Genomic DNA, 12,707 nt, shown 5'->3' with positions numbered 1-12,707 from the left:
TCTAAAAACCCTATCACGCTAAACAACGGAGCGCGAAAGAGAGAGAGCGACAGCTATGCAGCAGCAGCAAGCATGAAGGAGAGCCTCACATTGACAACGTATAACTAACACAAGCTCAACAGAGAATTAGCTATACATGTAAATGTAAGCTAACGCCACACTCTGCGGACAGAAGTATAAACTATAAACCAGTCATAAATTAAACTACAGTAAGATAAAGTCTGGAAAATTTGAAGCATAACTAAATATCCAAAACGCAAAACACAATTTGGAAAGTATACAACTTCACTTAGCTTTCGGAGCACAGACGAAAGACGTGTTGACGCTCCGAGGGTGAAGAAAGAAAAGTTACAATTGGTGCGCATGCTTGCTTGGGATTGATACAAACAGAAGTGTGTGTGTGTGTATTTGAGTTTTGTCAGACGTGTATCAATCAGATATGATTATTTACGTCTGGGACCGACCTTTAACGTCACCATCCGAAAGAGGTGACCAGGGCTTGAACCTCTGCATCAATTTGTAACTTCCCCACATAGATTGGATTACAGGCGCACGCCACAACGCCCAGTTGCAAGGTCATAACTCATAAGTTCACCAAGAGATGGCGCTATTGCGCTAAAATTGGTGTACTTTCTTCCAGGACATTCATGAAAGATAAATGGCACAGGTAGACAGATACATCTGAGATTATTGAGGTAATATACACTACTCAAAAAAAGTTAAGGACCACTTTTTAAAACGTACATAAAGATTTTATACAAGGTGTTTTATTTCTGGAAATACCTCAGTACAACTGTCCTAAATGTCCTTAAACACGCTGTAATCAATTTCACGCATGGGTGGTTTCAGTTGTTGCACAATGTCTCTCGCATCACTGCACATCCTGAAAAGTGGGCCCCGAGGGGTATCAGCTACCGACATGAAGTGGTAAAAACGAATGTCTGAGTGTCTTTCAGGCAGTTCAGTAACGAGTGTGACCACCTCCTGCAGCAATAACGGCTTCACAGCGCTGTCTCATGGAGCTGATGAGGCGATTGATGTCTCTGACGTCCAGTGCATCCCATGCAGCCTCCAGAGCCACACCCAGCTGCTGCAGTCCAAGTGGATGGGCTTCGAGCTGCTCGAGACTCCTCCCCATCATGTCCCAGACGTGCTCTATCGGGTTTAAGTCCGGGGACCTCGCTGGCCACTCCATACGCTCAATCCCCTGGCCCTCAAGGAACTCGGTCACCACCCTAGCTCGGTGGGCACGGGCATTGTCATCCATGAAAATGATGTTTTGTCCCACATTTTCTGCAAATGGCACCACTATAGGTTCAAGGACCTCATCCCTGTACCTCACTCCTGTCATTGCTCCCCCTGGGACCACGTAGAGACGAGTACGGTTGGCGTAGGTGATGCCTCCCCACACCATGACGCTGCCTCCCCCATAACGGTCATGTTCTGCAATACAGGGGTCTGCAAATCTCTCTCCTGGTCGCCTCCAGACTCTCGAACGTCCATCATTGTGGTCAAGGGAAAATCTGCTCTCATCTGTGAACAGAACTCTACGCCATTGCTGTCTGGTCCATCTGACATGCTCCCGGGCCCAGTTGAGACGAATTCTTCTGTGAGCAGGGGTGAGTGGGACACACTGAGCTGGCCGTCTGGCATGCATATTGGCTCTGTGAAGTCGGTTACGGATTGTTTGAGTGGAAACAATCACTCCAGTTGCTGCAGCGAAGTCATTGTTGAGGCGGCGTGCACTGTGAAAGCGGTTGCGGAGGCTGAGATTCGTCAAGTAGCGATCATCTCTAGGGGTTGTCGAAACTGGTCGGCCACTGCGGGGTCTCTCGGAGTATAGCCCTGTCTCTCGGTGTCTTTGATTTGCTCTGCTAATGACACTGTGTGACACGCCCATCATTCTGGCTACTCTTCGCTGACTGAGGCCAGCTTCCAGCATCCCTAGGGCTCTGGCTACATCTGTTTCACTTAGGTGGTGTCTTGGCATTGCTATCCAGCTGTCCAGGATGCCATCAAACACAATGAAATCAATTTCACACATGCAGTTCTTTCATGTCTCTTGCATCATTGCAATGTGCCCGTACAAAAGTGGCTTCCAAAGCATTTTCTGTCTTTAGTCTCTACAATCAACAACTTGCTGACAATAGCAATGCCAAGATACAGCTGTCCAGAATGCCATCAAACACAATGACATCAATTTCACACATGCAGTTCTTTCATGATGTCTCTGGCATCATTGCAGTGGGCCATAAGACAAGTGTCTTCCAAAGCATTTTCCGTCTTTAGTCTGTACAATCAACAACTTGCCTACAACAGCAATGCCAAGACACCACCTAAGTGAAACAGATGTAGCCAGAGCCCTAGGGATGCTGGAAGCTGGCCTCAGTCAGCGAAGAGTAGCCAGAATGATGGGCGTGTCACACAGTGTCATTAGCAGAGCAAATCAAAGACACCGAGAGACAGGGCTATACTCCGAGAGACCCCGCAGTGGCCGACCAGTTTCGACAACCCCTAGAGATGATCGCTACTTGACGAATCTCAGCCTCCGCAACCGCTTTCACAGTGCACGCCGCCTCAACAATGACTTCGCTGCAGCAACTGGAGTGATTGTTTCCACTCAAACAATCCGTAACCGACTTCACAGAGCCAATATGCATGCCAGACGGCCAGCTCAGTGTGTCCCACTCACCCCTGCTCACAGAAGAATTCGTCTCAACTGGGCCCGGGAGCATGTCAGATGGACCAGACAGCAATGGCGTAGAGTTCTGTTCACAGATGAGAGCAGATTTTCCCTTGACCACAATGATGGATGTTCGAGAGTCTGGAGGCGACCAGGAGAGAGATTTGCAGACCCCTGTATTGCAGAACATGACCGTTATGGGGGAGGCAGCGTCATGGTGTGGGGAGGCATCACCTACGCCAACCGTACTCGTCTCTACGTGGTCCCAGGGGGAGCAATGACAGGAGTGAGGTACAGGGATGAGGTCCTTGAACCTATAGTGGTGCCATTTGCAGAAAATGTGGGACAAAACATCATTTTCATGGATGACAATGCCCGTGCCCACCGAGCTAGGGTGGTGACCGAGTTCCTTGAGGGCCAGGGGATTGAGCGTATGGAGTGGCCAGCGAGGTCCCCGGACTTAAACCCGATAGAGCACGTCTGGGACATGATGGGGAGGAGTCTCGAGCAGCTCGAAGCCCATCCACTTGGACTGCAGCAGCTGGGTGTGGCTGTGGAGGCTGCATGGGATGCACTGGACGTCAGAGACATCAATCGCCTCATCAGCTCCATGAGACAGCGCTGTGAAGCCGTTATTGCTGCAGGAGGTGGTCACACTCGTTACTGAACTGCCTGAAAGACACTCAGACATTCGTTTTTACCACTTCATGTCGGTAGCTGATACCCCTCGGGGCCCACTTTTCAGGATGTGCAGTGATGCGAGAGACATTGTGCAACAACTGAAACCACCCATGCGTGAAATTGATTACAGCGTGTTTAAGGACATTTAGGACAGTTGTACTGAGGTATTTCCAGAAATAAAACACCTTGTATAAAATCTTTATGTACGTTTTAAAAAGTGGTCCTTAACTTTTTTTGAGTAGTGTATTAAAGCCTGATGCAAATTCCATAAGACTCCATATGATTACAAACAATCATCAATGTTATCTCCTTGACGATCATATAGAACCTAGCCTGAAATCGATATCACTTACGTTGCTTCAGATCATTCCCTTCCTGATACTGGGAACCATATCTGTCTTCTTTCTCTGGAAGTTTCCTTTTATTTTTCTCTTTGCTCATTTTAATTCAGACGTTATACATACTGATGCATATTCAGAGGATTTACATGTAGTAGTCCATCAAGGATACACTATTGTTGTGATGTCAAAGGAGTATTAACACTCAGGAGTCAGGCGTAATTTATTCAATGCTCCAAGCAGTTTCTGATCATCTCTTTCACCACCACTTTTAGCTTTGCATCCTTCAAGCAGCTATATGCAGATATATCCAAACTCATAGCCCATGGAAACTACTGAATCAATTCTTTGGCATATTCAATTCATACCTGAAGATACCAGTTCAAGGTTATTGGGATTATACCTAATTCATACCCCTTGCATTCTAAATTAAATCCAGCTACGGGTATTGGCTGTGGAGTAGTTCCATTATATTCTCTGTATCAGTCCTGGATGGATCCCACTAAAAACTGATGAAATGGAACAAATATCACTGGAAAATCCCTTCTATACTATAGACAATTAGAAAAGAAAATCTAATTGAGCTAATATAGGATGTATTTGCTTCTTCCTTGTGATGAAAACATCAGTTCCAATGAGAATTTGATCAGAACTCAAATCTAGATGTACACTGATTCTGGTCCACAGTTAAATCCCAGTGCAAGCTAACTACAAACACTGCATTTGGTCACATTACAAAATCATGATTTGTCCTTCATTTGTACAACCAACCATCAAACATTGTACACAAACAACACAGCAAGTTACTTCCGCAGGCTAAAACATTCACAGAACACATGAGTACCAGCAACTTGTTCATCAAACCATTTAAAGTGCAAACAAATGCTGATTAGCAAATTCAATGAAGAACTGGTGGACTTTCAACACCAGTTCTGCAAAACCTAAAAATATCCACTGATTGAAACTCTCAGATAAAAGTTCCATTAAAGAGGTGACTACATAGTTTTGCAAAATCCCCTCAAACACAAAGAGATAAAAACCTCCACTGATATGCTTTACTGCATCACAATATTGTAAGTATCCTATACAGTATATACAGAGGTGATAAGCTCCTTGGAGACCTTTTATTCAATTGAGAACTGTGTACTGATTTACAGACTAAACTTCACTGTAGATTTAGGAATGGTTTCATTCTGGGGTTTCACTTCACTGGTTTTGAATGGCATTGCATGTTCACTTGGCTCAAGGAAAATACCATAACAAAGCTTCCCACATATTCAGATGTGCATTGTGTATCTGCATTCATTCAGAGGCAAAAGAAAATAGGCAAACCTCCTATAGCCAAAAGATTATTTCTTGACGAATTAACATGGGTAGGGGGTGTATTGCCACCACCAAATGAATGAAGTAATAACATTACCACATTATACAAAGACAATATCTCAGCAGGACTAACTCCCATTATCCCATAAACATTTTAATTGCTTTACTGTTATATATTTTGTATTTAGTACCTATCAAATAACCAATTTTTCTTCGTTAAAAAAGAAGTTTATGCCTGTTCCTCAAAGAAATAATTCTACAAAAACATCAGATACCTCACATTTTATTTCAAATATTGTGTTGTACTCACCATTCTCGTTCGGGTCATCGCTTCCACAGTCCACCTTGTCTCCTTCCTCATCAGATTCATCATCCCCGATCCGTATCTGGACCCTTGGCCGCCCATCATCTCGCTTCTTGTATTTCCTTGGCGTTGGGGGAGTTCCCTCCTCCTTCACACTATCCAGAGCCAGCTGGACATGGCGGGTGGGGTCATGGGGTCTTGATTTCTTCCGTAAACTGTCAAGTTGAAGAGAAAGAAGAGATGGGAGGAGAGGTCCCGGGGTGAAATAGTCTATCAGAACACTTGACATTCTGAAGAAGTCTCTGGAATAAGTCTAGAATCTTAAATTGTATTATTCACCAAAATCCCATCACATCAAGTGGCCTCGAATAAGGTAAAATAATAGATCCAACATCCTCTGGTTTCAGTCGATAACGAAGATAACCTTACAGAGTACGACATCATACAAATAGATGACCAGGATTAGTTGATGTATCTTCAGTGTTCATTGACATTGAAAAAGTAAAAATAACTTATGTTTCTTTACAGTATTTGTTCTTTTGCGACTGAAGTAAATGCATGATGCCTAATCTTTTTTAAACACAAAGATTTCACACTTTCTTCCTTGTTATATATAGTAGATAAAATGTTGAATACGGGTTGAAAACATTATCTCATGTCCATTAAAGTTCTACTAGAACAATGTACAATTTGCCACTTCATGTGGCTGTTTGGGAAAGACAAGTGCTTACGTGAGCTTCATATCTTGAAAACAAACAAATTTCAAACAAACAGCAGCAATTCAACACTATTTTATAATATGTGAAATCTTTATTGGGGTTTATAAAAAAATTCCCTAGTCGAGTTCGTAAATGACTTTGGACTTTGAAATTTATGATGACAATATATGAGGACAGAAAGAGTTCAAATTATATGTTGTCTCTCTTAATTTCAGTTTATTATGGGAACAATAAAATAAATGACCAATGAGTAGATTTATAGAGAGCAATAAGTTGCCCCTTTGCTAATATTTTACAACCTGATTACATTTGACCTTGTAAGTGTGTGGGTTAGTAGGATGATAATGAATTTATAATGAATAATTTATCTATAATGATCAGATTAGCAATACATTATCATTTTGCAATTACTGAAATGCAAATTCATTATGCCCAAATTGCCCATAATATCATACACAATGTTTTAGTACCATTTTACAATATATGGAACAAGACAGTACAGTATTTGAATGTGAATATAGCATTTGGGTCAGCACCATTCTGGGTCAATACAATTCTGGTAATAAAATCATATGATTTAATTCACTAAAGTTTTTATTTAATGATGGTATTTCTTGTCCCTATAAATCAAGTGTATACATTGACTTTTGTTGATCATGAACTTACCATGACCCACCATCTACCATTTTAAGGACACCATGCTGTTTTAAGTAACATATTAGTAGTATATATTTAATGAGCATTTTACATCATTTTTTTTCTTAAAGGAGAATGAAACCCTTGAAACCAGCTGAATCCATATCAAAGAGAAAAATCAAAGAAACACATTGTTGAAAGTTTGAGGAAGATTGAATGAATAATAAGAAAGTTATGAGCATTTGAATATTGAGATCACTAATGCCATGTAGATCCTCCCATTGGCAATGCGACCAAGATCTGTGATGTCACACACGTACAACTCCCTCATTGCTTTAGTACTTATTTCACTTATATTCTCACTTTTATAGAATCTGTCACAAGGTGAGATGTTCTATCTTTATGAGAGGACAAGTACAGAGGTTTCACAACATTATATCATTGATGAATCGTTTGTCATATGATTAGAATGAGCAAAAAGAGATGTTTTGGGGTATATTTTCAGTGTCCAAAAGGGGAGAGTTGTTCATCTGTGATATCATAGATCTTGGTTGCGTTGCCAATGGGAGGATCTCCATAGCATTAGTGATCTTGACATTCAAATGCTCATAACTCTTCTATTGCTAGTCCTATTTTACTCAAACTTTTGTTGATCTTATTCTTTGATTTTTCTGCTTTCACAAAAGCTAACTTGCTCCAAGAGTTTCATTCTCCTTTAAAGTAGAAATATATTGCAAATCCTAAAAATGGAGAATTATATATCAAATTAAAGGAGAAAATAAGAAGAACACGATGGTGTACATCATTTATCATGAAGACCTATGAAAGTCATTTCATTGATAGTTTTAGAGTTCTCTCTCTGAATGCTTCAAACACGCAGAATTACGTCCGCGAAATTGGGGATTTTTGATGATGTGCACGAGTGTACGAGAGTCGTGATTGGCTCTCCCACGTCAAGCTCCACTTGCATGCAAAACCTATTGCGAGGGTACGATTTCTCCACACTGTCACTGAATACTTCGATCACGAAATGAAAGATAACCCAGAGGTTTATCTAGATTTGGATTTCCAAATTGATGATTTTGAAGATGAAGAGAATGATGATGAAGTTTCTAGCTCTAGTGAACAACAAAATAGGCTACACTTTCCTAATCCATAATAAAAAAAACCTGTTCAAAATTTCAAACAACACTGTTCAGTATATGAACCTTGCAGTAATCGTTTAACAGTTTAATACGGTCATCCTTAATTTATTAAAAAATTGAATATCACAATTAATTTTTTTTGTTTAAGAGTTTCAACACTTGTTTAAACCATTTAAACTGCTACAAGATTCATACTGCTCACCCTATGATGTATAAACCACACTAATATTGAGGACGGTGCAGATTTCCAAGCTAGACTGCTATGAAGATACCTAACTAACGAGAAGGATGAAGGACTTGAACTGGAAGCACGACTGCTGGGATCATCAGCATTCTTCCAGAATCTCGGGTAAAGGTAAAGGTATATAATAGACAGCGTTCTATAAAAAAACAATCAGCGTTTTTCACTCTGAAAACTAGAAGAGTGACAACCGCTTATTGTGGAATTTATCAAGATTTAAGAGAAGCTCACATGTCATAGTTCCCGAATATGATTAGTTGAAAGAGATAGACCTACATTTATTTTTAATATGCATTTGAGAAATTGGAAACATGTCTAGGGCTAAAGTCTGACATTATAATGTCTGAAAGTTTCATGTGAATGCATCATCAGTAGTTAGTGCAATCATGGACTAGTCTGCAGACACAGACCCTGAATGAAACTTTGATCAACAAGTGTGTCTCCATGCAAAGACTAGCACATACAAATCTTGCTGTTTCAATTCTCGCTACCCCGAATAGGAACAAAAATCTCATAATGCGCGAGACGAGATAATTTTTTTTATTTTTATTACATTTGGTCAGTTTTGATTCCATTTGAATAATAAATAAAAATAAAAAATATATTTCACGTGAGAATAATTTTTATTCATGTTTTTATTTGGTTATAAAAAAATCAAACAAATCATGAATATCTTAAAATTTTGCATTTAGTGACCGGCCTGACATCACGATCGTATTCAACTAGACACTAAATATATTCAGCATTCATTTCGTTCAATTTTTCGTCGACCACAAAATGGATAAAAATCAGTTTCGGAAATTAAAAAAATCTTAACTGACAGATGAATACCGTGCAATGGAAAGCGTCAGGCAGAATTAGTGACTTTAGCAGAAAAGGCTGTAAAACTGTTAGTGAAAGAGAGGGTTGTGATCACGAACTTTCCGAGCGAAAGCTACGTTGTGCATGACGGCACTGTTGATCTAAATGGCAAAACAGTGCGTTGGACTTCCGAACAGGAAGTTGTAATACCGAAAAAGCTATCCCATAATGCAATGCACGTTACAGGGATTTTCCCGGATCTCGGCGAAATCGCTATTTGGGGTGGCGAGAATTCAAGGAATGAGTAGGCTGCACATTCAGACCCTTAACTCAAGTAAAGGGTTTGCACAGCAGACTAATCATGGACCTACATTACAAGTATTACAAATAGGTCCATGGTGCAATGAATAAGGTCATGGATATAGGTCAAATATATCATTTGATCCATTCTCCTGATGTGCAGGATACACAGCTGTAGCAGTTCACAATGTAAAGTGGATGAAGTCACATGACTGTATTCAGGCATGAGTACAGTATGATTTCTACAGAAAAAGTATATAGGCCTAAACTTGGTAACAAAATATAGTGCTCTGGTCTATTGCAAATGCCTTAAACTTCCTGCTTAAAATGGATTATTGTCTATAATGGTATTTTCCATGATTTTTACCAGTCAGTCCTACAAAAAAATAATGAACTTACAGTACCGCCAAGTGTACTAGGTATGCTGATATTTTCCACATTAAAAAAAATAATCAAAGTTTGTTTAGTGGGACCTACATGGCATATGATGTAAAAACCAGAGCAAAAATTGTTGACGATTCAAATCAGAATCCATATTCCAAGTTCATTTACATGTAGCATCCATTGATATTGAACAATTATTGAAAATGTTTACTTCTACTATAGGCCTACATAGTATGTCTTGCATATCTGGCAGGTAAGTTGACTAAAAATAGGTCATGCATCTAACAAATGAAATGCTTTAATTCCTATTTCCCTTGCTGAAGTCTGTCTGGCAGATTATTGCTTGTTTACACTTTCTCCTCTTCAGACACTCCAGTAAAATACACAAATCATAAATCATCTCTGCATCTATTTATAGTATCTGGCAAGTAGTCTTCAAGATACAGACTGTACAAGATGCTGGCCATGGTGGTGGTGTCATCAAGTTAATTATCAACAAAAGAGGGCAAAAGTTTCACATTATTTCAAGGAACTAGAAAGTAGACATTGAAAATACATGTAATTGTGATTAAATTCATGAGCCAAAACTCATGAACTTGAAGGGGAATACTTCTTCAATTAAGGAAAAAATATGTGTAGGCATAAAGTCAAGTGCAATGTGAAAATTTTAAAAAGCTAATGCATATAGTGAGTGGGTGAAAGAGAAAAGGAAGGGTAAATCATGCAAAAGAAAGAAAGGGGAGGGGAACAAAGAGAGAAAGAAAGGAATGGCAGAATAGATTGGGGAGGAGAAGAACAGAACAAGGAGGGGAAAGGGGGGGGGACTAGTCAGCTCTAGATACTGGATATACAATAAAACAAGACAGATCATTGAAAAACAAGTCTATAGGCCTATGGCCAGGTCTACAACAGACCTTTATGGTGAACAAAAAATAGAAGAATAGGATGAAGACACAAGCCCATTTTCACAAATGGACCAAAAGAATGGACACACAACTGGTAGTGGTAGTTCACACATAATCTCGGAGGTCAATCTGTGCTGTGAGGGCATGTCCTACACTATTGTGCCAGTACGCACATGCATGCTCTATGTTTGTCAACCAATTTACTCTTCCCAGACCATGAGAAATCAAGAAGTAAAACTTACTAAACAGTATCATCCATCACCATCCAGGTCAGCAAGTAAGCCTATTCCAAGATAAATTCATTCACTATCTCCTGGCCCTTGTCCAATATTCTTCCAGACAGCTCATAAAAGGTATCTTTATCAACCATATTCCTCCATGTTTCCATGCAATATTTCTTTTCCACCAGTATAAACAAACACATATGACTTTGACTCTGTATATAAAGCATTGTGCATCTCGCCGCGCTCCTGTTCCCAGCTTGCATTGTCAAATTCATGAAGCAGTACACAGGTGATGTGCTTGTTGTGGGGGGGTTTCTCCTCAGTTCAATAAGTACAAGGTCAAGCCCAGGCATTGCATTGTAATGGCTAGGGAATGTGTAGTCTGATCATTTCAGACTTTACTTAGGATATTTTCAAACTATAATGGCCTTCACCTTGAATCCAACCCTCATCTTGTTTTTTTTTTCATGCATAAAATGTCAAGTTTGCGATAAAATTTATTTCAATGATTTGGCATTCAATCATACTTGAGCACAGTACGGCCCTATGTGTTAGCTGGAGAACAACTAATTGCTCAACATTCGATATGGGGGTCTATCACTTTCCTATCATATGGGGGCTGTAATATAAAAATATTTACAATGTACATTTTTTATGTTTTCTTTTTAATTGTATACAAGTGAGTTTTGGGCACATCACAGCTACTCTTGCTCTCTCCTTCTTTAAAGGACAAGTCCACCCCAACAAAAACTTGATTTGAATAAAAAGAGAAAAACAAGCATAACACTGAAAATTTCATCAAAATCGGATGTAAAATAAGAAAGTTATGACATTCTAAAGTTTCGCTTCATTTCACAAAACAGTTATATGCACATCTCGGTCGGTATGCAAATGAGGGAACTGATGACATCACTCACTCACTATTTCTTTTGTATTTTATTATATGAAATATGAAATATTTTGATTTTCTCGTCATTGTCATGTGAAATGAAGTTTCATTCCTCCCTGAACACGTGGAATTCCATTATTTTAACATTTTGTGCTTCAGGCAAGGAAGTCCTAATCATCAAATTCGTAAAAATTGAAATATTGTATAATTCAAACAATAAAAAACAAAAGAAATAGTGAGTGAATGACATCATCGACTCTCTCATTTGGATGTAACTGGCTCGTTCATTTAACTATTTTGTTAAAAATAAGTGAAACTTTGAAATGTCATAACTTTCTTATTTTACATCCGATTTTGATGAAATTTTCAGCATTGTGCTTGTCTGATTCAAGTGGAATGCTTCTCTAACTTTTCTGTACTAAGTGATTCCAGTTTTATCTGCCATCATTTCCAGATAGTAAGTAGTAGCCATGTTTTAACACAGGTTCAAATCAGTGTTCACATTCTATTCAACTTATCCACTGAAGTATACTCATTCGGTAGTGAACCTTACATGTATTTACACGAAGAAGCCTGATTCTTTTTAATACAACACAAAATATTACATAACTGCTTGACAATGGCTCTCATTCAGAAAGTGTGTAGCTCTTAGAGCTATGTGCTTGCTATATATGCATCTTAATACTGATTTCATGTTATATCTGCTGTTACTCTTATTGCAGCAATGGACCTGAAGTCAGTAGGGCCTACTCTGACATCTGCAACATATACGGTACCAACATATACATGTATGTATCTTACTAAGAAAGGGGCTTAGATCCATCACCATTTGTGAAATATGTTGGTAAACTAGTATTAAATTCTCCAACATCAAATAGTTCTTTTTTAATTAATAATAACCTTTACATGCACATGCATGGGCACTAGCAGTACTGAGTATGTCGTGTTGATCATGCTGCGCAATTACCAGTATTATGATTAGCTTCATTATAATGTTTCTGTCTACAGATGGCGCTAGACATCATCCAAGTTAAATGGGATTGAGAGAAAAAAAGGCAGTCACTCTAAATAAAGTGAGTGCCTGTGCTGCAATACTAAAGGAAATGGAAATACAGTCAATCAAATGGGGCTCAA

At 39.3% G+C, this 12,707-nt stretch overlaps 1 long non-coding RNA gene across 1 annotated transcript; it reads right to left on the bottom strand.

The window, feature by feature from the left end:
- Positions 1–4,290: 4,290 nt before the first annotated feature.
- On the bottom strand, positions 4,291–11,005 carry LOC135155888 (uncharacterized). The gene is made up of 2 exons (XR_010295008.1): positions 10,703–11,005; positions 4,291–5,544 (listed from the first exon to the last, which is right to left on the bottom strand). It is a non-coding gene; the product is annotated as an uncharacterized LOC135155888 (long non-coding RNA).
- Between the last annotated feature and the right edge of the window lie 1,702 nt (positions 11,006–12,707).

The sequence above is a fragment of the Lytechinus pictus genome, chromosome 1 (genome assembly GCF_037042905.1).
Source record: "Lytechinus pictus isolate F3 Inbred chromosome 1, Lp3.0, whole genome shotgun sequence".
Classification (NCBI taxonomy): Eukaryota; Metazoa; Echinodermata; class Echinoidea; order Temnopleuroida; family Toxopneustidae; genus Lytechinus; species Lytechinus pictus.
This window is presented reverse-complemented; position numbering and strand designations above follow the sequence as displayed.